A 24,187-nucleotide genomic window follows, 5' to 3' on the forward strand; every position below is an offset into this window, starting at 1 on the left:
AGAAGCAGCAGAAGGTCTATTTTTAGGGGCTTGTTAGAAATACAAAACCTTGGACCCCAACCCACACTTACTGAATCAGAATCTACACTTAAACACGTGTTCTGATGATTAATGTGCACTTAATTATATGAGAAGCACTGATGTAGATAGACGATTAAGCCCAAATTCTTAGCACATCAAATACAACTCAATATAATGGCTACTTCCTATGGCTGCAATTTCTCCTTCTGCCTTTCTCTTAATATTCCCTCTGTATAAGAACAGTTTCAACTATGAAGATGAGCCTTTTGAAGTTCTAGATATCCTACCAAGGTACAAGACAGCATTTTCTATGACTCAACCAAAATGTGTGTAATTCCATTTATAGAAATCTATTCTACAGTTCCTTGTCTTTGAACATTTTAAACTTCTGCAGCAATTATCTCCTTCCACACTCAGTGAATTGTCATTCATTACTGATGATGACCCTTATATAAAGCTTACTTTAAATTTATTTGTACATCTGAGATTTGTTTTTCACATGTATATCGCTCACTAAAATGCCTAGAATATATAGGAAGCTCAATTAATATTTGTTAAATGAATGAGGGGATAAATGAATAAATATTTCACTGATTTTCTCATGTTTTCTATCTTCTTTTTCCTCCAATACAAATCCACTGCTAGTGATAGAAGGTTTTATTACTGTTATCATTTCCTTTATAGCAGCTGATAATGAAATAAAAAATAAAAATATATTTTCCAAATAAAAAAAAAAAGGATCCAAGTGTACTTTGCATCCTACAAAGTATTTCATTATTTTGCCTAATTAGGAAGTGACTATCTTTCTGAGGTTTGAAATTTAAACTCTATAAAATATTGACTTTTAAGATGATAATAGGCACTGCTACCTTCACCAATTGTTGAATTACATTTTATTGCTATCTCTGCTGCTATGAGAGTGGGTTGGCAGAGCATCTCTAATTTTGTTCCAGAAGAAACAGGGAACTAGAGAACATCTTTACATCTCAAGTTTTTCTGCTTCGATATAACTATGACAAAGAACACAGGTTGGATTCATTTCAGCTTGGCTAGAGAATACATGCTTCACATATGCTCTTTGACTTTGGCAATGTTACATTTCAGGATTTTCCTTTTGGTTGGCAGATGAATGTATCCTTGATGAAAATGAGATCTTAATAAAACCTTAACTCAGATGATGCAAAGTCAAGCACATACTCCATTTTTTAAAAAAAATGAAAATATTTTGTGTTACACCAAATACTAACAGATAAATTTACCCAAATTGCTTGGTCAGAGAATATCTAAAGACTTGAAGCTATCAATTTAAATAGAGAACACTTGCTTTATAATTTTTTTCCTGCTTACAAAGTACCTTTGTGCTATAAAAGCCATAGATCCTTCAGAGATACAGTAGGACAGTAAAGTCCATGGTAATAATAATCACTATTAGCATATATTTTTCAGATTTGATTCTCTGCAGTATATATATATATATATATATATATATATATATATATATATATATATATATATACCCACAAGAAGTATGAACAATTACAGCTAAAATGCACTGAGGGAACTTTTCCTACATGTTCCCTGAATAGAACTGCAACATATTTTTCATTAATAGTTTAGGCTTTATATGAGTCATAGCATATATCTGAAGTGCAGAAGATGTACTTTATCTCCTCTTTGTGTTTTGAATGGATGTAAACATTGTAAATATTTTATAAATATATACTGTTGGCAGTGAAACATACAAATCAATATAACATTAAATGAATAATTATTCTCGACTTTAATTTAAATCTATGCTTGTATTGTTTCTGGAGTATTCAGAAGTTTTAATATTCATTATTTTTATGAGCACATGATTAACAAGGTTTTGTGAAATAGTAATTTTCCTTGCCAACTAGGAAAGATGATTTTTAAGTTGAGAATACTAATGTTCTACGACACTTTTAACTATATTTTATTAGTCTATGTTGTAGTTGCTTAAATTTTTACCATTTCTTTGTTACCACAAGTACAAATCTCTAATCTCCATTTTATATTCTAAGACACCTGTAATTTGCAGAAAATCTGGGTTTTACTAAACCTACTAAATGTAGGCTTTACTAACCATACTTGTACATACACATACACAAGGTAGCTTACAGATATTGGGAGCATATTTTGAGTTCAGGGTCAAGGCTTAACTATCTCAGTTGATTAAGCTTAATGAGGATAAGGCATTTGGGACACTTGAATAGAAGATGTTATTCATAGTTCCAGTGATTATGTGATAATTATAAAAAGTGTAACCAAATGACCTTTATCTGGGAAATTCTCTAAAGAAGGGGAAAATCAAGTTTTTATTCTACTGTGATATTCTTGAAAATGACTCCTGAAATGACAGTAATAATTATCCTGGAAAACTTTGGAAATGCAATTCATCAGTAGAGTTGGGCTAGATTTAAAATTTGTATCAAGGTCAAGAATAGAATCACTTTGTTCAGCAAGACTATTACCTTGTGGCTGGAAACTGAAAGGACGTTCACAAAGCATCTTTCTTCCAGATTCTTCACATTTATATTTCCTTCTATCTTGTTATATAAAAATGGAAAACTGTTTTACCCTGTTCCTAAGACTGTAAGGGGTATATTCTGAAGTGTCAGGGGCAAAGTTTGTCTGTATTTTTATGTACCTTTAGGTCTTACTTATCTTAAACATTTGCTCCATTTGTATAAATGTGAAGGAAATATCTTTTTAAAGTTGATTACTTTGCAAGAATGAAGCTTTGTGTTCTAGTGTTACACTTGGGCTTAAATTTTTATAGATAGGATGTCCTTTGCTCAACAGAGGCCTTGGAAATCAAAGAACATTCCAACACAGAATGTGTTATTGATATTGACTGGTAAATCAGTAGAAGTTTTGAACTTAATAACCACATATCCCACACATTGTAATAGAGGGATTTTCTGCCATCATGGAGATTTCATGCTTCAGAATTGCAAATTTGGATTAGGGTTTATGAAGGAAAAGAATAGGAGGCAATGAGAGAAATAGAGTATGTAGGAGTATTGGAGATAAGGGATGTTTTAGGTGGCTTTCAGGTAATTATGAAAGAACTTTTTGAATGGATAGCATCATAAATTGGGTAAATGAGAAATAGTAGTTCTGAGATGTTTATCAAGAAATTCATGGAGAAATGCTTTTGAGGATGCCACAGTGAGGGAGTGTGGGGAGAAGAATTAACAGAAGTTGAACCATGATATTGTTGCAACAGAGGCTTAGCCAACGCTGTTGACAAAGTCCTTCACAGTTATCCCTTTTTTGAAACAAGGAACCCAGGTTTAGTCTTTACAAAACTTCTTCCCCACCACACACATTTCAATCATTAAGTAAAAATTGTCTTTCAAAAGGGGGCTAATCTCAGGCAAGTAGATCCTCTCAATTGAGGATAATTCCATGTTAAGAACACAGCTGAGAGACCTAAGATACTGACATGCCTAGAAATATGGGCATAAGCAGTATGGAGTAAGTTCTGAAAGGGAATCTAGACAGCACACTAGAACATGTGTAACTATAAATATAACTTAATACCCCAGGAAGGAGAAACTCACAGCCAAGAGAAAGTTGAAGAAGGAAATTCCAGACAAAGTAGTATGGGCACAGGTCCTAAGTTGGGATAAAGCTTGTGTTATTGAAGGAATGAAGAACTTCTAGAAGACTACTCTTACTACTATACGTAGAATAGTTTTGTGGGAAAGTAAAAAAGTCCCAGACATTGAATTGGACAAGGAAAATGAAATTATCGCTTAGATGTGACAATAAGTATAGAGAAAAACACATAGTTTCAAAGATTACTTAAAGGTAGAATCAACAAAATGGTAATAAAATGGATGGTGTGAGAAGAAAGGTCAAACATGTGTCTTGCATTTCTTGTTTAAAGGTATATGGTAGTGTCATTTATTAAGGTGGGAATATTAAAGGCCTTGGAAGGCTATTATTCAGTTACTACAAACCAAAATGCAAATAACATACTTCTGTTGCAACATTTGAAACTTTAAAGCTCTCCTTTCCATCACTAAAATAGATCACACATCCTAAAACGTAGTAGAGTCTTTATAGGGTACCACAAGAGAAGCAATCTAACAATGTAGACACTGGTACTTCAGAAATATATATCAACTGAGATGTCACTGTGTTCCTGATATGGTTCTGGATACTCTGTATGCAGAACATATTAATGTAGACATCAATCACCCAAACACTCCTACTCAATCATTTATTCAATTTTTTTTGTCACCTTTTGCCCACAGTTTGCTACATAGTGTCCTAATATTGTGGGGAGCATAGTGTTGTAAAAATCTTCTCACAAAGCTTATAGTCTAGTCAAAGGAGAAAGGCAATAAACTAGTCAATAACTAGGTAAGGAAAATCATTTCAAAAATGATTAATATATAAAAAATTAAAAGGCAACGTGGGTGGTGAGTGCCAGGTACAATGGGATGCAAAATATACGTGAAGGTGGGCATTGAAGGTCTCTTTTAGGACACAGTAACCAAGATCAAAACTGAAGTGTAAGAAGAACCATTGTGGTATTTCTGGGAGATCTTTCAAGGCAAAGGCAATTTAAAAAATTCAAATTCCTGAGGTGAGAATGAGCCTAGAATATTCAAGAAATAGAAGGAAGGCAGGTTTAGGTTGAAGGATAGTTAGTGACATGGCAAATGTCAGGAAATAAAGATAAAAGTCTTGACAAGAAGTTTCTTGGAAGCGGCAGAAGTGGCCCCTGAATGTTATTCAGGGAGCACTACAAAGCCATTGAAAAATACATACAACTGAGTCAAATGATGTAATTTCTACTTTCCAAAGATCACCGTGATCTTTTGTGGAGATTGCATTTTAAAGGAAATAAGGGGAGTGAAGTAAAAAGTTGTTCTTGAGGACATGGCCATTGACAAAAACTAAGACTTGGACTGGGATTAAGATACCAGCAGTGGACATGGGAAGAAGAATGATTTGAAATATGTTTTGGTTACAAATCCAATAGGAACTGTTTATTGACACCTCAATTCCCAGTTTGAGCAAGAGTAGATAACAAGAGTATGAGAGATAAAAGTCTATGGAAAGAATAGTATTTTCAAAAGAAACCAAATATTCTCTTTTGGAGAGGTTGAAGATGCATTGGATTTAGTCTAGAGCTAAAGAAAAAAAGTTGAGCTGAACTAATGAATTTATGAGTCACCAAAGAAGGAATATTAATTCATGCTATGAGGCTGGGTGACATCACCTCAGGAGAGAGAATAAGAGAAAGAATGGGCCTCAGGACCCAGCCCAGAAATTCCCCAATACCTAATGGTGCAGGGTTTCTAAGGATGACTTTTCCTTAACCAGTGAGTGAGAAGCAAAATCAGAGGAGTGCACTGCTGTGGAAATAAACAAGAAAAAAATATTTCAATGAAGAAATAGAATGGTCAAGAGTATTGGCTGCTGCTGCACAGTGAAATCTGATAAAGTAAAACTTACTGGTAGGCTTAGTAAGAGCAGGCTTAGGAGAAAGGAGGAAACTGAAACTTGATTACAAAAACTGAATGGGAGGTAATTAAATACAAATGCCAGCATAGATCACTGTTTTGATAAGTTTTACTGAGAAAGTCGAGCAAAAAAGGTCAGTGGTCAATAAAGAAGGTTGTGAAGATTGGAATTAGGTTTTCTAGAGAACAGACTTTAGTGCATATTTATATGAAAAAACATCCAGATGAAAGGGGAAAACGTTGATGCAGGAGAAATAGTATAATTTTAGCAGTGACATCCAAAAGGGATAAGTTAGAGAAAGAATTGGAGCCCAAGGAAAGGGACAGGTTGTGTGAACACAGTTGCAGGGAATGGCAGGCTTAACAACAGGAAGATGGAAAATGTCCCTGCCACTTGCATCTATTTTTCCAGCAAGAACTACAGGAATGAGAACGAAAGAGGAGATTGAAAAGTAAATGTGTTGAAAGAGCAGAACACAGGAATAATAAAAGTATAAATCATATGTATCTTTTATAGAAAATATTTAGAGGGAATATTCTTTGATTATCACTAATGAACTACATTTTATAGAAAGGGAAATATGGAATGATAGAAACCAGGAAAAGTAATAAAATGCTGATTACAAAGAGTCTGAAGTACTAACCATAGTGATACAGTTCTCCAGTTCAGCCTGGTACATTTTCTTTGTACCTCAGCACAAATAGCTATTTTAATCCTTGAAAAGTTGGGCACATTTACCTCAGTCTTGTATGGACTTCCCTGAAGAGAAGTCTGGAAATTTAATGAAAAGATGTTCAACATTAATTGTGTATGTGCGTGTGTGTGTGTGTGTGTGTGTGTGTGTGTGTGTGTGTGAAACCAAGAGAATATTCTTTAATGGAAAAATTCAATTTGCCCTTTTCCTCCCCATAAATAATGGGTTACCACCCCTTTTAAGGCCCTTGTAGGGTAGCTTGTAAAATATATTTAGGGCAGTAAAATTCACCTAGAATGATCTTGTATCGCTGCATCCTCAACTGATTTTCCTCTTTCAGCTGTGCAGAATGTTAATTGTGTGAAGGTCACAAGGGGAAAGAAAACCTGCCCATGAAAGTGCTTTTGAGGGCAGATTTTATCCTGCTTGATAAAATGCCTGTTCTACAACGTAAGCTATCACTGTGAAAACAGATCGTTCAGATGCTATAGTTTCCTCTACATGGATGTTTGCACCTTTCTAAATAAATAGGAAGGAGGGTCAAATCTGGCTGAAAATAATGCTTTATCTCATTTTTATTGTTGTTGCTTGTTTATTTAAAAATCCACAAGAAGGAAACTAAACCAAGATTTTGAATAATTATAGAACAAGAAGTTATGTGCTAAAATTTTCTACCACCCAGAAAATATATGTTTGTATGTATTTTCCTTTCCTCTTGGTCATTAAAGGATGACTTTTTTTCTATACAATATAATATCCTTTGTCAAAATTAGGAGCATTTTTAGTTATATTTATTTGCATTTCTTATATTCTTCAATTACAGAAAAAACCTCAAGGATTTAAATTACTACTTTGTTTAAAGTAAGAAAAAAAATAAGAGATTAGGTACTGTGGAAATTTGAAATTGAGAAGTACAGATTTGAAACATCTTAATATTATTATTCAAGTTTAAGATATTTTTGAGAGCTGAGTTATGATTTACAAGGTGACAGAAATGGAATTTTAGCTTTAAGTAACTTTAGCTTTTCAGAAATTGAAATCCTTATCCTCTAGAGAAGAACAAATACCTGGAAAGTTGACATGGTACCTGGGTAAGTGAAGTGAATGTGACTATATATTTTAAAGATTTGTGGACTAGTTTCAATTCACAAAACATTTCTGAGTCTTCAGTGATCTTATTAAAATGCAGACTCACACACAGTGTATCATAATGATATTCATTTAAGCACAAACTTTATATGCCTCCAAGCCTGTTATTCTCATCTGCAAGAGAACTTAAAATACAAAATTCTGATTTTTTCTCAATAATTATTTTATGCTTGGCTATTAGAATGTTTTGTTATTGGTTAACTCTTATCTTCATCATGCATGCACATATTATATGCATTCTTTGAGAATGTGTTACCTTATAACTCAAAAAAAGTAAATATGCACCTATTATTAATGTAGAGCTGCCAGTGTATATTTATGATACATGATATTTTTCTCTGCTCCTTTAGAATGATTGATTTTTGTCTCTATGTAGCTTTTATGGTTAGATTGAGTGATGATTTTCTCTCTCAGAGGTATCAGTGGGAACATTTCCAACTGCCCCAGGCAGTCATATGCTACAGCTGGCACCATATTTAAACTACTTCCCCACATAAGTGCATAATTTTGTCACCTGGTGATAAACAGCAAAGAGCTACAAAAGGAAAAATTGCAAAAAAGATTCCTATTTTTACTGAGCTAATGCTGAAACTCTGTCAATTAGACTTTTCAAGATGATGAAGACATTTGTTTATAAGTTAACTCAGCAAATTCCAGAAAGAAACATCAAAACTTGGAATGCCATTTCCTAAAAATGCATCCACATTCTTGGTAGACATGGATGATCAGATACCGCCTGTTGCATTTAGTGGATCTCTAGCTATTAAAAAACTTTTTTTTTGCTACCATGGATCAAACTCAGGACCTTGCGCTTATGAGGCAGGCGTGGTGCCACTGAGCTAAATCCTCGGCCTTAAAAAGCTTTTTAGGCAAAGAAAAGCAACACTATTTATTAAAGGAAGGTCAAAGAAGATAACAAATGAAACAAAAATATTAAAAATATGAAATAAATCATTGCTCAAAATGCTATCTTCCAAATGTATGAAAAATGATAAATAAATTTGAATTGGTAATTTTTAAGATTTTATATTTCAAGTCTTAAATCTGATTTACTTGTTGTGAAATGGGAAAGGTTCATAATTAAATAGTAGGTGTATTTACTGAATGGGCTAACATGATGCCCATGGGTTAAGCAATGGATGATGAATTAGTAAAAATACAGACATCCATTCAAAGTGATATTTGAGGAATTAACTTAAAATCTACTTATAAAGTATTATACTTTTGAAATCACTGTATCTTAATAGTCTCATCAGCATACATCTCTGTTCTAAGAGAAAAATATGGAAATATTTACACTTATACTGGCCAAACCACCAACTAATACAATCTGTTGCCTTGCTTTTCCAATGCTGTCTTCACTATGGCATCCAATACCCGCTTTCATACCTTTCATAACCTTTCTCATTATTAACTTCTAAACTGTATTGCATTCTTTTTTTGTAGGTTCGCCAATTTCTGCTTAAATTTTCCTTCCAAAGTGAAATGATACTCTCATTGGATGGATATTTTTATACTTGAAAACACACACACACACACACACACACACACACACACTTACATACTTCAGAGGCATCACAGACAAACATATTTGTCCACACAGAAGATGGTGGGATGATTTGCTGCCTTTCTTCCCTTCTGTCCTCACCAAATTACACTATGTTGAAATTCACTACTTTTGCTCATGCAACTTGACCCTACAATTCTCTACAGAGAATTGAACTGTCAACCTTTAATATAACAGAATAATTTAGGTGATGAGGAGGTTGTACTCTTTTTTTCTCAGAAGATCATACTAAAAAAATACTCTTCTACAGAGATAAACCTCGAATTCTGTAATAGTAAGAGCAGTGCCTCTTTTAAAATGGCATTTATGAGATAAGTGAACAGTTTACATAATAAATTTGAGGTGGAACTTTCAGAAATATCAGTGATAATAAGACAGTCAAGCTTCCTGGGGAACAGAAGTTTGAGAGAAATAGGACTTTTTTGATTCTAGGTAACAGTAAAAAAATTACTCATAATTATTATTTTTATTAGAGGGATGAGAAAATAAGATGCTAGATTGAAGGTTGTTGAGCAGTATTATTTCTAGTAAATGTTCATTCATAACCTGAGATCCAGAAAAAGACTCATAAGTGATAGTCAGTTTTGTACAGATGTCTTCTAAACAATCTCAGGCTAGCCCAGGTGGTATCATCTATGAATATGGTGTGACCCGGTTAGCTCTCAGCTGGTGGTTGATATAGTTTGTTGCAGCTGATATAGTTTTGGCAGGCTAAAAACAAACAAACAAAAAATCTAGAAAAGTGAATTTGAAGAGATAAAGGATTCTGTAAGAGTTAATGAGATTTCAAAATAATGTCAACCTTTCATATATTCTGGGGAGTGTGAACAAATACCCTAGTCAATACCAAGTGTGAACAACCGATTCAAGCAAGGTACAAGTAAAACATTTGAGGCTTTTTACTGTTTACTTACTTCAAGAGAAATGGAACAAAGTTTTAGGAATTCAGTTTTCATTGAAGATGAAACCAATACAAGAGATCCTATTGAATATTTTGTTTAAAATTATGAAATTTACAAAATTAGGCCCAGGGCCTTGAAAGGGATTGTTAGAAGAGAGCCTGACACTGAAATTTCAGAAACTTCCTGGTGAATTTGCCCCTGAGTACAGCGATGTGCCCTTATTAGTTTTAAAGCTAGGTCATTCCAGAGGGAGTAAGAGCCATAGAAACAAAATAAGAAGTTGCTACAAGATGGAATAATGACAACCGGGACCAAATGTTACCATCACCTGGAATATTTCAATAGAATCTTTTTTTGACTACATCTTCAGAATTTCCACCCAAATTGTCTGGAGTGGTACTAGATCACGGGTACTATTTCTCCTCTAACTCCCATGAATTTCTAATATACAGCCATGATTGAAAGCTGCTGGTCGTTTTAATAATGGAGATGAATAATAGTGGGGTTGTAGCAACTGTGTATGAGATACATTATATGATAAGACACTATCAAACCCTTACTATTATTTTCTTATTACTCATGACCTAAGGAAGCACATGTATTACCATTCCCTAACCATGAAGGTTCTGAGGTTCAAGGAGGTGCCTTGGGTCAAAATTAGCATGTGCCAGATCTCAGATCTAAGCTCTAGCCAGTCCTCTTTCTATAGCCATATATTTCTACTTCCTTAGCATCTTCAACAGCGTTTTTGAGGGGGGCAGGGAAAGCACAACATCTCACAGCATGGGCCAGATAACTAACTGGGTCCCATATGGAGAAATTTGTAAGGACCACCTGCTACATAAGGTCCTAGAAGCCCAGAAACACACCTGCAGGGGCACAAGTGACTGTCTACTAGTTCTGGATCTCAAAGGCATCTCTCTATGGAAGCTGAAGTTTTATCCCTTTTCTGCTTGCTCTTGCACTTTCTCATCCTCCAAAAGTGAGAGTTCAATTCATTATCAATAGCAGTGGTACAAGACTTCCTTACACATCTTCTCATTCACTGAGTCACTTTTTTTTATGTTGAAGTTCTCCTCCTTTAATGTGATGTTAAAATTGGCCTTATTGAAGGGCCACAGTGATTTCTGTTAACCAAGAAGAGTTTCTACCCTCTTTCTTTTTGAGAAAGAATTGATATTTTCCCGGGCTGAGGGAACCTCACAGAGGTGATCCTCACTTGGGTAGATACCACTGCCTCTATAGATATCTCTTCTCTTTCTTTACTTTTCTCTTATTTTTCTTTGTTCCCTCTCCTCTCCTCTCCTCTGCTCTCCTCTTCTGGTCTCTTTTTTCCTTTGTTTTCATAAGAGATGGAATCTTACTATGTGATTCACCTCTCTCATCTTCCAAGGGGCTACAAGTGACCCCGTTGTGCTCGCCTAGATTCCTTTTCTGTTTCTTGTGTTAATGCATTTTCTGTCCCTGCTCTTCTCTCTCTGCATCAACTGTAGAGTAATGAAGTGAAATTTATTGACACATGAAGATGCCTGCCAAAACACTTTGAAATATTTTCTGCAAGTAAAAAAGTTTTTTTCTCTACCAAAGAAAGGTGCCTACTATTAACATTCTTTTACAAAAATGTGCTCTTTTGGGTAAGCCTTTTTAAAAAATTTAGTAACCCCGATTACATCTCTCTTTGTGATTCCAGTAAGCTGGCAGAAAAAGCAGTGCATATATTCTGAGGGATGGAGTATAGATTTAGAGATTCCAGATATTATCAAGTTTTGTCACTCCATCCTGGCTGACGTGACTTCTACAATCAACTTGAATATATAAATCAAGAGAAATAATTTCAAAAATATATCAAACTCTCCTTTCTTGTTAGTGTGACAAGTATTCAGTCAGTAATGATTTACACATGACATTGAATTTCTCCTTTCTGTACTAAAAAGTGTGCTCTTTTATTGCTTTCAGATAATCAGTCAAGTGAAACACGTTTTATTCTGCATAGGAAGCAAAAATAAATACAGACACACACAAATACACACATATATGGAAAAGCCAAAAGCAAAAGTGATATATTAATTACATTTAATTCTTTTATTTAATCAGCAAATTACTGAGTACCTACTCTGTGCCAGAAACTGTTCTAGGAGGTAGAAATATAGCAAGGAATAGACCAGAAGAAACTCTGGTAACATAAATTCCACAAAAAATTAATAGGATAAAATATGATAGATTTTTTTCTTTTGTTTTGCCTGCCATCCTCATCATTAGCACATATTTGTTCTTTTGGCCTGATTACATGCTTTCTTGTACCTTATCTAATTAAATCTTCTAGCAAACATGGAGACATGCCTATACTTACTATATTTTATACGTTAGAAAAGGCAAGTTTAGAGATGCCTAGGTTCTAGCAGCAAACTGGGGATGGAGTTCACCATGTATTTCAGATTTTCAAACTTACAGTAACATACTTTCCAGTCGTCCCACAACCCTTGTATTAATATTCTCCCTTCTCAGTATCACTGTTATGAAGAAAGAGTGGTACAATTTTCTTGCACTACAAGCACAAAAATTGTAATTATATTCTTCCCAGTTGATCAACATAAGTATAGCTGAACATTCTGGAAGAGAAATAAAAACAGGTTTTATCAATAAGCCAACCTATGTCATCTATTTCAAATCAAATAAGATGATAATCTGTTGGCAACACTGATTTATTGTTTTTAATAGCCAGAGATATAGTACCTAAAATAAAAGTAAACAGGCATGATTCTTAACTAATCTGTTTCAAAAATACCCTATGGGTTTCCACATTTTTGTTACATTATGTAATGTACTCCATGCAAGCTTTGTAATTATATTTCTACAGAAGAATTCCAAAACACTACAAACCATAACCCTTTGAGCCTATAGAGACAGGCTGAAGGTATTGCTTTATCACTAGAATCCAATTTGCTATGTACGCATGGTAATGTAAAATATACTAGTGCAGTTTCAAACATTTTGATCTGCTACATAGAAAGTAATATATTTATATTGTTAGCTTACAGACATTCTTAAATGAAAATGAAGTCTTTAACTTTGTTCTGTGTTGTATCCTCTTATATTTTTTTCAATTCTATTTCATTAACCAATACTGCTAAATTGATTTCACAATCCACTAATGGGTTGCAACCTGCAGTTGGATAAACACTTTGTTTCAGCAAGTAACCACTTCACTTTTAACTCCTTGCCAGAGTAAGATCAAGAAATTTTATGAAATGCCTAGAAAAATCTTAGGAAGATTTATGAACTTCTTTAGTATTTTCCATTTTCATGGCAGTTCTTTCTCCTTGGTAATATGTTGCTATCCCCCCCTTCATATTGGTTAAAACCACTCAACATGGTTGTCCTCCAAATAAAAGTACAAAAGCAGTCCAATGCATTATGTGGTTATATTTTATTTCCTTTAAGTACAGAAAAAGATAATTCCACCAAATCTATATTATTCTTTCATTTTTTCACCATAATTTCTATTAATTTTCCTACAGTTGATAAGGTTTGCATTTTACATGAAGTTCTTCAAAACAAATGATTTGTATTTAATGTCATGTTTTAAATCTGTAAAAGAGTATATTATCACGATGAAAAGGAAGGATGTCGAATAAAAGAGCAGACGGACAGCGTGTGATTGATGTTCGGAAGTTATTTTTGCTGTGAACTCCTGTCAGCTTAGAAATCATAAAACAGAAAGGAGGCTTGGTTCAGCTCACACGCCCTTAGGGGATGTATGGAAAAGGATTTAAAATTCTGATAGAGTAACTTCAAAAATAGAGCAGCTGAAATAATTTATTTCACTGTGGAGTAACCAGTTGAACTTTTATGTTAAAATGATTCTTTTTGAAGTTGCACATGGTAGCAGGAAGGCAATGGTCTCTGCACCTCCCTGCTGAAGGTTGCACAGCAATGCATGCCTCCCCAGCCAGAGCACAACAGTTGCTCTGGTCCTTCCTCCACTCTCACTGATCAGTCCTTGAATCATTGACAGAAACATGTGAAAGTCCATGGTTCCCAAAAAAAGAATGAAGGAGAAGGCTGAGTTTAATAGCAAAGCCCCTCCACCTTAGAATAAGTTTCCAGTGGTTAGTTTGGAGCATTGTGTGGAGGCAAAAAAGCAATATTGGAGGCGCTGTGCTTGGGCAGCTTTGTCCATGATTGCCACATTCAGTTAAATAGAATTATGATACCTGAGCTGAGAGACCTTAGTGCCTTCTTAGATGAAGAAATAAAAAAGTAGAGAATAAGACAAAAGCCAAGGCTAGTTGGTGATACATGACATTCCTTTTCATTTTTATTTCTTTATATGAAGCCTGCTTCATGCATCTGCTTGGGTGAATGAAATTGAGACAATAACTGTCACCTTTGAACAGTGTTTCCCAACTCAGTCCCATATGTGGCAGTTGTATAAATGTGGGTTATCTAAGAATAAGAATAATGACAATGAGGCCAATAAACTATAAAATGAATTTTCTTACATTAATCAAAAAGAAAAAATAACATTTGATGAACAACACATTTATCTATTTATATGTATGAGGAGGCATATGTCTAATCTGAAAAAATATATTTGCAGATAAGAATTCCTAGATTTTTTGCAATCATTCTAATTACCTATAGTGGTCTGTCCTTTACAAGTGGAAAGCCAATTTTCTAAATTTTAAAAATCATTATTCCAGTCAGAGGAATAAAAAGAAGCACAAAGGGATCCCTGAATTAATCATGTAAAGGATCAGAGGTTTAAAAATATAAATAAAGGAAATGTGAATCAAGAAAAATACGTCATCTAATTAATCATTATATAGCCATGGCTTGAGACAAATGAAAAGGCATTCAAAAGAATGGAAATCCATGTGTTTGTTTTCCTGATTTACATTTTTCAATGAGAGCCTTCTATGTTGCATTCATGTAAACTGCAGAAAATATGCTGCTATAATAAAATAATTTAATTTATAATTTATATTATAATATAATATAATAATTTTGGATTTAGTATTTTGTAATGGTAGCTAGCTAAATAGGTGATTTATTGTTGAGAATAGCTAGAGTAGATAACAGGAACCAAAAAGAAAAAAAGAAAAAGAAAAGGGCCAGGGATTTAGTTCAGTGGTTCCTGCGCCTGCCTCGCAAGCGCAAGGTCCTGAGTTTGATCTCCGGTACCAAAAATAAATATATAAATAAATCTGGAAAAAATAAAAAGAAAAGAAAGTAAGAAAGAAAGAATAAAGCACAATGACAACAGCAAAAAAAAATTTTTTTTTTCAGGTACATTACCAGAAAAGATGAAAGAACTAGAATTATAGAGTATGTTTTCAGTTTGTTTAAATTCTTTCATTTAAGGAGGAAATACCTCTAGTCTAAAAAGACAACAAATTTTCATCATTAAATACAGAAATTTAAGCTGGAAAATTCTGCTTCAGGGTGGAGTTAATACTGAATCATTTCATGGTTTATAGTCAATTAGCATTTATTTCACCCTGTAAAAATATAGTCAACTGAAAAACAGGCTTCTAGGTAAGAAGTGAGGGTGATTTTTGTCCTCCACTAAAGAACAACTATATTGAATTCTATGCTAATGAAACTTTCAGCGGAGCATACAGTAATTTTCATAATTCTGGTCCTGGCTGGGATGTTGGGAAAATGACACATAGCTAGAATAATTAAAATGGGATTTAAGGCCATATTTTAGAAGACTTTCAGTTTTCATAATGGATATGTTTGTGACTGAAGTTACTTTTGAAATTTTGAAAATGTCAGAACTAAGAGTAAAGTCAAGACTTCTGATTCAGATACCAACTTTTCTACTTCTAGATCTGTGATCTTCAACATTTTGCTCAGTTTCTCTTAGATTCAACTTCTCAGCTGTAAAATGATGGAATAATTGCCTTGTTCAGTTATTATAAGGTTCTTTTTATTTTTTAAAGCACTTAACATGCTGTAATAATAGTTACTCTTGTTAACATAAGCATCATCACCATATAGGTAAATACTTATTATTATTTCTATGTGACTTAGAAGGTCCTTTATAAATATATGTGGATTGAACTCAGAACCTTAACACTGAGTTGCATGCCCAGCCCTATTTTAAATTTCATTTGAGACAATATTTCACTAATTTTCTAAATTGCCTAGGCTGGGCTTGAACTTGTGATCTTCCTTCTTCAGCGTCCAAGAATCTTAGGATCATAGCCATATGCCACCAGGCCTAGTAAACTCCTTTCTAATGAAGATGTTATCATATCTATATCTATATTTATATCTGTAGCTACATGTTAATATAGATATTTGTATATATCCAATGTGAAATAAATTATGAAGGGTTTGAATGCATTGATGTGATTTTTCCCATAATTATTAAATTTGGAAATACAGAATCTTGTAAATTCCCTACATTTTTCTAATGTAAACAAACACATAGGATTCCTGAGGAGCCCAGATTTTCACATCCATTAGTTATTTGGTCACCTTTAAGATCTGCCCTTTTTCAAATGAATATTGTTCCTTTGGTAATTGTGCATTGCATTATAAAATGTCTGTACATCCCTATAATTCAAGCTGTTTTCTTACTATGGCCAGATAATAGTATTGATTTTTCCTGGGATATTCCATTGGTTTGACCCAACACATAATGTGCTCTCTATTGGAAAAATAAAGTATTTCCTTGTATTTAGAAATGAGCAAGGTGAGTGAAGATGATATGGGGAATAGTCTGTGTGTAAAAAGTCTTTGTACTTTCATAGGGAAAGTACAACAAACAAAAACCAAACCTTAGGGCAAAGATAACTTGGATGTAGTGGGCGTAGGTCTCTCCACAAGATGGCACTCATTCTCCCTCTTTTTTATATTTAATTGACAGAAATAAATGAGTCAGTTTTTTTATACATAGAACAATTATATTTATGGTTGGTTTATGGATCAAATGTAGCTGGATTCAATTATTTGAAAGACATCTTATCATGTTTCTAGTAACAATGAGGTTAATTTTACCTTATCTATGGCTAAGTGTGTGGCTCCATCTTTGGAGAACATATCCCTATTCTCATACTTAAATATGGCAAAAACATATCAACCTTCTAGTTTTTTCCTAAAGTCTCAGTGGAATATAAATTGTTAAAAAACAAAACTGAAGATAAACTAAAAAAGAAACATACTAGCCCCTGTTTATCATTTTGTTTTACATTTAAAGGGGACTTACCGTTAAATTTTAATGAAATCTCTGGGATATTTCTATTTGGAAGTGAGTCAGAAGCATGCCTATCTCCAAAGAGCCTTGGATCGCCTTACTTTTTTTAATGATTTGAAATATCACTGCTATATTCTTGTTGTCTTAAGCTCACTTCAATTGGAATCTGTAAAAATTTATTTTTTCTTGAAACAGTACACTAAATACTTTTTATGATCAGGTGGAAATAATATTTATAACTATTTAAAACAGAATAAAATTTTATTAGTTTCATTAAAAACAAACCTGTGAATGATAAGTGGTAAACAAATAGAATTTAATCAAATTCCCCAATTATATCTTTAACATTGTATCACAGTATACTTTCTAGTTACCAATTTTTTTTCAAAAGATTTAGAAGGTATGGAGTGTATGTAAAACAATAGTTCCTTTGATAATGTGATAATAACGATTTCTTGTTATAGTCTAGTTTCCAGTATTTAGATTTTTTTGACCAATTGTAGAGTCAGACTTTAGTTTGTATTCCCTATGAGATGATTTGCTGAAGGTTACATTACTGTTTCATATATTGATCACAACTATCACTATAGAGTATTTGACTCAATTTTTAGGACATTAACATTGTGTTCGAAGCTAATATAACTGAATATTTACCACAATACAGTGAAAGTTATACTTTAAACGAAGAAAAAGAAAAATCTAGAAAAAGAAGAGAAAAAATAATACAGAGAGAAAACTAAAACATATTTCAGAATATTCATAGAAAAGCAAAACTAACATAGAAATTTTAATAAAAATAATAGATATTATGATAACTTGTTATGGGCTGAATATTAAACTATACACTTCATACTTAATTCATTTATACTTCCAAGATTTCAAATGAGGTAGAAATCATTATCATCTTTAACCGACAGAACTGACAGCATGACTGAGAATCAGACAGTTTAAGTCTCTTAAATTTGGAAGTAGGATTTAAACCCTCGATGTGGCTTGTTCTAAAGCCTATGCCTTTAACCATTTTATAAACCCCTACTTTGCCATTTGTAAAGACATAGAATATTCAAAGATAAGTACTGTATTATTTTATGTGAATGTAGATTAGTTGTTTGTTTCATCCTTTTTAAATGTGAAGAACGTTGAGAAAATGCATCTTCAGTGAGCTCAAGAAAGATTCTGTTTGATACTAGGAAGAAGTTCTTGATCTTCACGGTGTAGAAATTATGAAAGAACCAAAAGAGACTGTGTGGACTCTGAAATACATGTCCTAAATAACTGCGTAGTCAGAATCAACTTTTTAAAACCTCAAAAAATTTTAAAAGGCAAACCTCAAAAATAATATAAGAAGCTTCACTGGTATCTTCTTTTAGAGATTTTTGTCATAATTATGAACATTCTAATGTGAAAGATGTTTAAAACATATTAAAGTTGTAGTCACTTCTAATCTGTATCCCTGTTAAGCCCTAGATCTTTAAGCAGTTAGCATTACTTGATATAATCACTTTTTTAAATCATTTTTGTACACTCATCAAACTGGCCACACAGCCTAGTTTCAGTTATTACACCTACACAGAAGTTTCTCCCATTGTGCTTTCTTTATCTTGGTTTCATGCACTCTTAGGTATTTTAGATTTTTTTTCCCCTCTTGTGAGTGATTCTTTGCTATTTGGGGGCGGGAGATGAAGTTGGAGTAATACATATTGGTTTTCTTTGAAATATAGTAAAGTAGAATTTTTATATCAAAGAATATTAATAGCTTTTAATTTTGCTCAATAATTTTGGATTTGTTTTAGAAAAGACAAACAACTTTTTAATGATTTGAGTAATATTTAAATCATAGATCCTAAATGTAGATTTCATGTACATATGTACATATAGTAAGTTTTCCTAGGTTTCCACACTGGTAAAATATAGGAGTGCAATTTACCCTGCGCTTCACACAAGAAGGTGCTGGGCCCAACACAACCTGAAGAAATAGGCATCATATAAAGTAGGTAGCTGCCTCTGCTCTATCAGGACTAGTTATTGTGTAAAAATGAAGGCCGTGCCAGATTTTCTATGAATTCTTGCAATTTTTAGCACTGGCAAGATATTCAAAGAAGTTTTGAATGCTGTGTAGGCAAAATAACCTTTCTGATTCTTAACCATCCTACTAACATAGGAGATAACAGTTTTTGTCTAGTTAAGAATATTGAAGTTTTGTTTGTTTGTTTTTGTTTTTGGTACTGGGGATCGAACTCAGGACCTTGAGGTTGCCAGGCAGGTGTGGCACCACTGAGCTATATCCTGGCCCAAGAATATTGGAATATTTGGCTGATGTGTAGATCAGTGGTAGAGCACTTTGCCTAGTATACACAGTTCTTGAATTCAATCCCCAGCACATAAAAAATAAAAAAGGATGTTGAAATTATAAATGAATTAATGTATATAAAGAATAGATCAGGGGCCAGGGATTTAGCTCAGTGGCTCTGCCACCTGCCTCGCAAGCACAACATCCCGAGTATCCCTGATACCAAAAAAAAAAAAAGAATAAATTAGTGTCTAGTCCTCAGGCAGTCCCCAATCTCTAGGTATATATTCTTCTTCCCCAAAGTTCCACATTCACTTCATAATTTTTAGTATTACCATATCAGTGGATGTGGATGTTAGTCAAGGATCTCCAGAGAAACAAAATGAATAATATTTATGTATACATATGGATACTTATAATGTGGAATTGACTCATGTAAAGATGGAGGCTGAGAAGTCCCACGATTTTCTGACTGCACACTGGAGACCCAGGAAAGCTGGTGGTTCCAGTTCAAGTCTGGATGCCTGAAAACCAGGGGAGCCAGTGGTGTCAGTTGCAGTCCAAATGCCAGAAAAGATGAGATGAGATATAGCCATTCAAGACCAAGGGAAGGAAGCAAAAAAAGGTGAATTCCTCCTTCCTCTGCCTTTTATTTTACTAAAGTTTCCATGGATTAGATAATGCCATCCACTTTCTATAGGCAATCTACTAAATAAACCCAGGAGTTCAAGTGTTAGTGACACCCAGCAACACCCTTACAGACATATTTAGAAATAATATTTAATCTGTACACTCATTTTTACACATAAAATTAATTATCACAAGTCCACCTCTTGTCACCCATACACACTTCTTCAAGCCATACTTAGATCCTGAACAATAATAATAACAAGATCCTAATTCCACCTTACTGGATACAACTGCCATTCATACGAAACTTACTAAGCTCTCTTCAAAAGAAGTAAAGTCCTTAGTGATGTTTGTTCTTCTTGGTATTTGATATCTTAAAGGCTATAATATAAAATTAACAATACATAATGTTGTACTATATAAATCAATAAATCACATTACATGACAAGAATGAGAGGAAAGAAATATATAATATATAGTCATTACAAAATGAAGAAGAAATACTCATAACATTACAGTCCTGGTGTCTTGTATTTATAACTACCACCCTACCATCTTCCAATGCTCATTCCATATTCCTTTGCCTTCAGCAACCACCCTGATACTGTGATTCACACCTTCAATCTTGAGCAGGCTTAGCCATTTCTAGTTCTGCTTATATTGTAGTTTTCCATTGACCTCCATCACAAAGCATACCAAGAGACACCCAGAAATCTCCTGTATTACAGACATAGTATACCTTACTTTCCTTGTGGAGTAGTAGTGCAGTTGACACTCCTGGGTAATCAAGATTAATCACCTCTGACAATGCCATAACCGGCTCAGTTTCCTGTTAATTTAAAGGCATGAGGATCCCAAAGTAGCCTGGTCATAGTTCTGACTTCAGGTGCAGTAGAATCACTGTTGTATCTCCTCATAGCAGCACTCCTCCCTAGCCAGCAGTGTATAAAATTGCCAAAACAGGAGCAAAATATGGAATCAGATATATTAATTGCATGACCTTATTTTTTTATTGTTACTCATTGTAGTTTGGATATTCTAATTTTAAATACTGTGCCTATCCATCTTTCCTTTCATGAGCTGTAAATGTATCCCATTTATTTAGTATCAAGAATTTTATCTCTTTTTCACAGCTGGAGAAGGACTTTTCTTTTTTCTCTTGTTTTCAATAAAACGGTTAACTCTGACTCCTGTATAATTCAATATAGTGTGTGAGAAATGACTCTAAGATATTTTTTCTATACTTATACTACACTGACCCAACATTACTTATTGAATAGTACTTTATTTTTCTATTGTTGGAAATTTATATAATCATTTTAATTGATTTTACCAAACTCAATTATATTTCAGTGGTATGATTTTATAGCCTTTGAAATTTTACTTAATGTATAATTATTATTTTTGTCAGTTTAATCTATGAAACAACAAATCATAAAGAGATGCATCAAATTTTCTCATTATGTTGAGAAGAGACTCTCCAAGGTGTCATCTTCTGCAGCAAATTAATATGACCAAGGAAAAGACTATTTAGGATAACATTTTATGCCAATGAGTTCTATCAGTGTGATTGATATATTTTGTTGAATATTTTATGAATTTATGAAATTAACAAGTGAAATAGGTGGATTCTATGTTTCATATAGTGGGAAAGCTCCCTGACCATTTTTTTTTCTGAATTAACCAACTATAATCATTCAGACGACTCCCATGTCTGAAGATGTATTTCCCTTGTGATGTGAGGATAACCTCAGACATGATGTCTTTTGGAAATCATCTCTAAATGCCACCACAAACCCCAAATCTCCTACACCTTCTTCTGGCTTCTTCCTCTTTATCATCTTTGCCTCATGCACTGTCACAGGCCCTGGAACACAGTAGGGGAAGATGAATTTGTTAAATGAGCTAAGCCCATCCAAGGCCAGTGGAGTGATGTGTCACTGACACAATATTCCCTTCCTCCAAGTGGAAGCAAGAATAAGTTTCTAAACCTATAAAGTTTAAGGCTCTGGCACTATAAAAATCTGTCTAGGCTGCTTTCAGGAGGCAACCTCATTCTTACTATGGCTCATGTGTTTAAAATTGGAGTGGATGCTAAAATGAGAACTGGTGTACCTGATAATTATAGTGACAGAATGAACCTATGTGGGATTCTTTGAATTCTCTTTTGAGTCCAAGATTAACAGTGAAACTTATATATAGATACAGAATTATAAACTTAGAATATTTTCTTTCTCTGTCCAGAAAATCATAAAGGATATCCTAAAGTGTAAAGCTTAAAGTTCTTGCATCTTCACATTGTAATTTATTGTTCACTGCAAATGATAAACTGGTTATTACTGTTACAAGATATGTTGTGCTTAGACTCTGGGAACTATATTTATCTAAACAATGATAATACATAACATAGTAAATACAAATAAAATTTTCCCATCTAGCATGTTTTCTGATTACATCTTAAAGAACAGCATTGTGGTACATACATTTAAAATGAAGGTAGAGATATTTTACAGCTGTAAACCATCCTTGCATAGCAGGGCTATAGTCCATTAATTCTCAGAGCTTGAGGCAAGGCTGACAATTCATAAGTGGTAAATCCAGAGAGTTATGAAGATATTAAATCTCACATCTGGTGAGAAAATGTGCTATTTCACTGAGTTGATTGATGGACACTTTCGCATTACAGTGCAATTTGGGAAATCACACTGTTAATTGCTAGGGTTTTAGCAAAGCTCTGTAGTTCAATTCCAATTACTTTAGTTTTGAAAAACAGAACAGTTGGATGGTAAAATTGCTCAGAGCTGTCACTGAGGGAGGGCACAAGCCGACAACCTGACCTCTACCATTCCTGACTTGGGTTTTCTGCAGTTATTAGTTGGTGAAATTGAAGGCTCCTGGCACAGGAGGTCTCCTTGCCATGTGCTTCCTTCTGATTGGAAGCACCTTTGTTTGCTCACTGTTCATGTAGTCACCATCCTAATCTTTAGATCTGATTACTACTTATTTGCTTCTCCCTTCACAGAGTAGAGATGAAAAAAGATCAAATCTCATCACACGTTGATCTTCTCGTTGCAAGGTGATCATTTCCTTGCTTTAGAACCCAGCAGTGTTTTAAGCCTTTGCATGGATTTCTTGTGCTGTCAAACTGACCTGTGGGGCCTCTGTCTGTGGGGTAAATTACATGTTTCCATACACCATCCCTTTGTCTCTGGCTAAATCTACAAAGAATGACACCAGTTTTGTTGTGGAAATTACCTGGTATTGGGGTCAGAATGGAATCAAATTGGATGATTTAACTCCATGATCCCGGTACCTACACTAGTTCACTGACTGCACCAGACAAACTATCAAACTATCAAAGATTTTCTTTGGTTAATGTAATAGAAATATTAGTAGCTTCTTCCCTACTTGAAATAACTGTGACTATCTAAGAGGCTTTCTAGTGTTTGGATTTAGGAACCACAATGAAAGAAGCTTGTCCTTCTGATAGGGAGTAATTTCAAAGAAAAATGTTGCATTTGTGAGCAATAGGAAAACATATGGACAGAAACTTCAGAGAAAACAATGTATCACCTTTTTAGGATCTCTTCGTAGTATTCAGTATATAAATATATATTTTTCAGTATGTAAGTATATATTCAGGCTGGGGATTTAGTTCAGTGGTTCCGCCACCTGCCTCACAGCATAAAGTCCCGAGTTCGATCCCCAGTACCAAAAAAAGAGTAAATATTCAGTATATTAGTATATATTTCTGATATTGCAAATTTAGACTAGTATTTTTTCATACTTCTTCAAATAAGTACTCTTGAAATATATATTCAACATATTTTGACAAGGCAGCCTGCGGAGGAAGGGACATTTCCTATCTTGCAGTTGTTCAGAGCAGCGCACTTCTGAACCAGCATGATACTCAGCTAAAAATAGTATCTACTGTGTAACTACTGTTACTCTTAGAAGAACACCATTTGGGGATCTTATTCTCTTTCTTATCTGGGAGACTTATCAAAAAGTAACTATATGTCTATATGGTCTGTGCCTTGTCCTAACACGATTATTAATAATATTCCCTATACCTCTCAAAAAAGTCTACAGTTGGATGATAAATTATAGTTATTCTACTTATCAAAGTATGCCTTCTGAAACATATGCAATGTTGAACATTAGAGAAAGCCTGATAAATAAAATTTTTTAATCTCCTTACATAAGTTGTCCTTTTCTTTAC

The 24,187-nt window shown here is 33.9% G+C and overlaps 1 protein-coding gene across 18 annotated transcripts in view; it reads left to right on the forward strand.

The window, feature by feature from the left end:
- Positions 1 to 24,187, forward strand: part of LOC101724814 (EGF-like and EMI domain-containing protein 1) — a 634,038-nt gene that overhangs the window by 232,601 nt on the left and 377,250 nt on the right. The window contains exon 1 of one of the 18 annotated variants that reach the window (XM_087186970.1): positions 1,549 to 23,041. The exons of the other annotated variants lie outside the window; for them this stretch is intronic. The gene's annotated coding sequence lies outside the window, so the exon portion shown is untranslated. Of the gene's footprint in view, positions 1 to 1,548; positions 23,042 to 24,187 lie in introns of those variants that run through there. 18 annotated transcript variants of the gene reach the window in all.

The sequence above is a fragment of the Heterocephalus glaber genome, unplaced genomic scaffold (assembly GCF_053883595.1).
Source record: "Heterocephalus glaber isolate CG9 unplaced genomic scaffold, H.glaber_assembly_v1.0 deba00001504, whole genome shotgun sequence".
Lineage (NCBI taxonomy): Eukaryota > Metazoa > Chordata > Mammalia > Rodentia > Bathyergidae > Heterocephalus > Heterocephalus glaber.